Source organism: Leptinotarsa decemlineata, unplaced genomic scaffold (assembly GCF_025532065.1).
Source record: "Leptinotarsa decemlineata unplaced genomic scaffold, Ldec_3_MD MMD2_tig00001719_RagTag_RagTag, whole genome shotgun sequence".
Classification (NCBI taxonomy): Eukaryota; Metazoa; Arthropoda; class Insecta; order Coleoptera; family Chrysomelidae; genus Leptinotarsa; species Leptinotarsa decemlineata.
Window position 1 is genome coordinate 294,796 of NW_027412569.1, and position 6,000 is coordinate 300,795.

The 6,000-nt window shown below is 33.7% G+C and overlaps 1 protein-coding gene across 1 annotated transcript in view; it reads right to left on the reverse strand.

Moving 5' to 3' along the window:
• The window catches only part of LOC111507341 (cell adhesion molecule 2-like), a 100,355-nt gene extending 94,666 nt beyond the window's left edge, over positions 1-5,689 (reverse strand). Inside the window, exon 1 of the mRNA XM_074176219.1 lies at positions 5,472-5,689. The gene's annotated coding sequence lies outside the window, so the exon portion shown is untranslated. The remainder of the gene's footprint in view (positions 1-5,471) is intronic.
• Between the last annotated feature and the right edge of the window lie 311 nt (positions 5,690-6,000).

Here is a 6,000-nt window from a genome sequence, read left to right on the forward strand (position 1 = left end):
TTTTCAGAATACTGATAATTTTCCATCAGAGGGTATAGTTATCAAACCGGGAACTAGCAAGTCTACGAGCTCCGTAATGTTTTTTTTCTGTACTTTCTTTCTAACATCTTTCACAACTGTTTTATTTGTTTATTTTAGGCTGGAAATGTCTGGCAACGAAGAGAAAACGAAACTCAGACATAGAGTAAACTTCAAGTAATTCATACCCTTTTTAATACTTTCCGTCATCAAAGTTCCCATTTTTATGCCAAGGAATAGTACCTGATAGTTAGTTTTGTTTGAGAAATGTAAATATCAGCTACAATTCTAACATTAAAACTCAATTATCTCAAAACTATGTTCGTCAAGTTGTCCTAGTATTATTCTAGCACAGTGATGTGCAGATCATAAAAAAGCTTTCAGACAAAAACTAGAAAAAAACCCTCTCGAAACAACTACTTTCATATGAACATTGAATTTCACAAAAGAAAAAACACTTTCGAAACAAGTACTTTTAATTGAAGGTGATTGACAATGTTTCATATGAATTTCAAGCCAAGTTACTTCACGACGTTTCGATTGTTAGTATATACAATCGTCTTCGGGTGATGACTGGACTGATTCCTCCGAGAGATGACTATTTATAGGTCGTTCGAGTACTTTCACTTATCCCCGCTTTCCATTTTCCGCTTCACTGGTTCCGTGGGAGATGACCGTTTGGCAGGAGTTGGCCATTTTTCGCTTGAATATGAGTTTCCATATGGTGTGTATCTCTACGCTAGCTTGGCTGAATACATTGTTGGATAACATGTATGCTGTACACCTCGAACTTCACTGTTTAAGAACTCTTTCATTTGGAGGACTGCGTTTATGCTGTGGAATAAAGTTCCTAAGAACGTTTTTCCAAATGGATTTAATCTGCAGCGATTCAAATCCAATGTGAATTACTACTTTCGCACAGGCACCGCTTTAAGAGCGCCTTAAGGATTTTTCAGTAGTGCTTGTGGTTTGTCCTAAAAAAAATCACCGTACCGATCAATTCAATGCAATCCTTAAACCAATCCATACATACACAACTATCAACAACTATTTTGATCGCCTTCATCGCCATAAAGTAGAAGCTTACCACAGCAAGATCCACAGCCTCATTGGTAGCCATATTTCAACAGAGAATTTTAGTAAAGAACTTAATGTGATAAAACATCTGGTAGTTGATAACAACTTCAATCCGTACATGTTTTATCACATCCTCAATGAAAAACTCTTCATACAAGCCGTTAAAGTATACCTCCACATCAAAGATAATGCTGACATTTCAAAACACTGACATAAACAGAACATCAACATATCGTACAAGACTCATAACACCTCAGGTAGACATATAAAAAACAATATATCCAACATCGACAAGGACAAAAAATCAGGTGTCTACAAGCTGAAATGTGGCTCATGCCCAAAAGTTTATATTGGAAAAACACGTAGAAATCTCTAATCCAGAATCTCAGAGCACAAAAAACTTCGAATTAACGGAGACAAATTCAACTCAAGCATGGCATCTATTGAAAAAAACCACGATTTCAACATAAACTCCGATGTCCTACATACAGAAAAAGAACTACAAAAATAAAATCTATTGAACACTTGGATCATTTCAAGATAACAATCGAATTTCCTGTTGAACGACCAACAGGAAGTTAATCTATTACCACTGCCCAATTTATTTTCATGGAAAATTTCCTAAGATTAAGAATAACAAAAAAGTCGAGTTAGTAGTGATACTGTGACGATAAGATCTGGAAATTAGTTCATACAACCGCTCAAATAAGGACAAATGTCAAAATTACGACGAAAAAACTTGGAAAAAATATTTTCCCAAACCAGTTGAACATACCCTCAATACAGTCTGTATCATATAGTCTACAACATAACAAAAATATCTTCTTAGTTGACAACAGGATTACCCCTGGGTACGGGTCTAAAGTTGTTGACGTATTAACTACCCCAGAGTTGTTTTCTTATTTTCAAATTCTCTCTTATTTCCATATTAATATTCAAGCGTCAGGTACGTACTTTAACACATAATCATCGTTAATATAATTGTTTTGCGTTGTGAAGGTATAATATATGTTTTGTGAAACGCTATTTTTCTATTAGAAAATATTGAAATGCTAACATTGAGCTAGACTTTCACAAAAAGTTTCACAGGAGGCAACCCCTTCTCTCCATTTACTTGGAAACATACCTCTATAATACCCATCCTAGCAAAAATTTTCGAGATAGTATTAAAAATTAGACTAGTGGAATTCTTTGAAAAAAATGAGTTACTTACTAACTTTCAGTACGGTTATCGATCTGGAAAATCCACAGTTACTGCCCTGAGTGATGTTTGTGATAAAGTATTGGAGTCTTTCGAAACACAAGAATACTGTAACGCGAAGTTCTATGACTTTTCACGTGCCTTCGATACGGTAAACCATAAGATTATGGCTGGAAAACTTTAATACTACGGGATTAGAGGTGGACAACTAAATTTATTTAAGTCATACCTTGTAAATAGGAAAGCCAGAGTGCACTGGGAAAATGAAGTATCCGATTTTGTAGCCATGGAGCACGAAGTACCACAAGGATCTGTACTAGGTCCCATTCTTTTTATTATTTATGTCAATGATATGATGTTCAATATACAGAGCCTAAGCACCTCTATTCACCCTTTTGGTTATGCTGACGATGTATCAATAATACATTGTGACACAAACAGTCGGTCATTAGGAGACCTTATGATAGATTCTGATGAACTCATCCGGATGTGGAATGAGAGTAACTACCTTTTCCTCAACTCTGACAAAACTCTGAATCTCAACTTTACACTGGTTGAACAAAGAGATGAAGATCCAGTAAATTTACTCGGTGTACACAAGACAAGAGCTTGAATTTTTCATATCATATCAAGTATCTTTCAAAACGTCTCTCAACTGCCACATATATTATAAGACAGCTGAAAAGCAAACTAACGGAAGAATATTTGAGGATATCATATTTTTCATTATTCCATTCAACAATGACGTACGCTTTGATAGTATGGGGATCCGCGAGTCACTCAGCTGAAACATTTACCCTACAAAAAAAAGTACTCAGGATAATGGCTGGGAAAAGTTTCAATGAACATTGTAAACCTGTTTTTAGACAATTTGGAATTTTAACACTTCCTTCCTGTTTTATATATGAATGCCTAATCTACATGAGGAAGGAAATCTCCAAAGGCAATATGATTAGAAATGCATAAATACCCCACTAGAAAGAGAATGGACTTTAGATTGCCCAAACCAAGAATAACCAAAACTAAGCACTCTTACAGATATCTGGCAATGAAATTTCACAATGCTCTTCCCACTGATCTGAAAGACGTAGCCTTGAATATGAATCGATTCAAAATTAAAATCAAAACAATTTTCATTGCGGAAAGTTTTTACTCATTCGAAGAATACTTTGATTTCTTTTTATATTCAAATAGATAAGTATGTACATCTTACGAAGTCTGATAGATGTAATGTTACTGTTACCCTAAGGTGTATCTAATAATTCAATAATTAATAGTGTAATTCTATTTATGTACATGTAAATGTGTTTATACCTATATGAGTTATGTGTGTCTAGTGTATATGTATGTGTGTGTTCTTTTGAGTTTATCAAATTATTGATTTGACGTATGTAAAAACACTTTGTGTAATAACATGAATAAATATCTATCTATCTATCTTATGTATATTACTCATCCCCCTGTTTTCCCCTCTACTTGAATGAGTTTTTTTTTTCAGAAAAATTTTAGGTACATGTGCTAATAATGTTTTCGAGCAGGGTATAAAACAAATAAAACGTTTAGTCAAAATATTCGTCACTAAGGTTTTGTCATACATATTTGTTTCATTTCAAGTCTCTTGAAATGAAGTTCACCTGAATATTTCGTAAGAAAAGAAATGAAGGCTACCTCCTTGCTATAAAGTGAAAATCTTTGAAGCAATAGAGAGTATCATTATTATTTATTCGATGTATTTAAAGTTTTCAGTACAAAAATATTGCCTCTCATAATATTACTAATCATAATACCAAATAAAATCCCAATTTATATTTTTGTTGTTTTTAAATTGATTATATGTCCCTATTACGCTGTAGAAAATTACTTTTTGTATTGCCATGGAACGGACAAGACACTAGAACAGTGTATCCCAACGTGGGGACCAGGTTCCACAATCATTGATTGATTTTGATTGATTTCTCAATATGGATGATGCAGCCAACATCAGTGGATTTGTCTGCATGATATACCAAATATGCAGTATCAAGAAGAACTCGCAGAATTACAAAATGACGAATCAGTAAAAATTTTATTCAATGTAAAAGAAGCGATGGCATGGCTTTGTGAAGAAACTGAAATTGAATACCCAAATGCAACCAAATGTGCAAGAAAACTTTTACTACCGTTTCCATCTTCACATTTAGCTGAATGTGGATCCAGTGCTGTGAATGATTTACTGATAAAAAAGAAATCGACTTGATATACCACAACGTGGAGCCTTGAGAAACTAATATAAAATCTCTGTTCTGCAAGCATTCAAGCATGAATGGAGAAAAATCAATATCAAAATTATGTTGAATTTCAGTTTTTCATTATGAGTTTTGTAATTTTATTTACGATGTTTTGATAGCAATTTCATAGTGATTTCTTCCTAAAACACATAACTTATATTTTTTAAGGAATTAGAAAAATTTTCAAAGGTTGAAAATTATGTATATGTGGCATAAACATTTTAGAAATGTTGAGATGGGGCATGGGCTGAAAAAAGTTGGGAAACACTGGACTAGACAGTTGAGTAATTGTTCAGTGTTTTTAAAAGTTTTTAGCTCACAGGGTAGTTGATGATAATGTTTGGGTGCAGTATAGGAGAAAGAGCTAGCTGTTCTTTAAAATACTTGTTTATCAACTAGTAACTCCTATCAATTGAAATTGATGATTTTTAGGAAACTTACTGAGGAAACCACTATATAGTAAGTTACGTTTTGGAAATAAAGTGTATATTGTGAAAATTTGTGATTAATATTATGACAAGAAGATATGAAGTGTTCATAAATAATTATTCATGGGAATAATTGATAGGGAAACATTTTTATTCATTGATTGAGTGATAAAAATGATTTCAACAATAATCAGTTTTTTCGTTTTTTCGTCAACTAGGTGTCGCACCCCTACGAACGACAACCTACAGAAGTTGTAACTAGTGCGAGCAGAGAATTAACGAGGTCTTACCTTTCAACGTATGATTCCTAACACGGGTTAGACGATAAAAAGTGAAATAAAACATATCCAAATGTACAAATCAATCGAGTTTAATAATAGAATTATTGAAAAGAATGAAAACTGGGAGCGTTAGATGTTTTTTCTGTTTGAATAATACTTTCCTGAAATAACCGAAATATTGAAAGATGTTTACACTCACCTATAGCAATATTATCCAACTCTCGATCAAAAATCACTGCCATCAACGCAAATAAGTTCAAAAGACGACAGATCACAGAAATCACAATAGTCCTTCAGGTTCAAGTTCAACGATTCCCACACACCAATTTTCTCGACGTCAGAACTTTCACGCGAGTTTTCCGGCCACTTGGAAAACACCTACAACTTTACCCAACTTCCATCCACGGAGAACTGCAGAACAGCGAACGATTCGAGTCCCTAGTAACTCCTACTCCTCAATTCCGTTCAAATCATGCGCATGTATTTGATTAACACGTTCTTTATTCTATTCTCGTAAATAATGCATGGGGGCTGTCGATTAAGATGAAGATAGATCATTATGTAATATTTTAATGAAACCTACTGGGATTTCATTGGTTTCCAGACAGAGTTTTATAGAATTCTGATTTTTTTTTTAAATGTGTGATTTTTCATGAAATAATGAGAACTGGTGATTTGATTACGATCTGATTCAATGTAAAGAAAGTGGAAACGAATATTCGAATAAG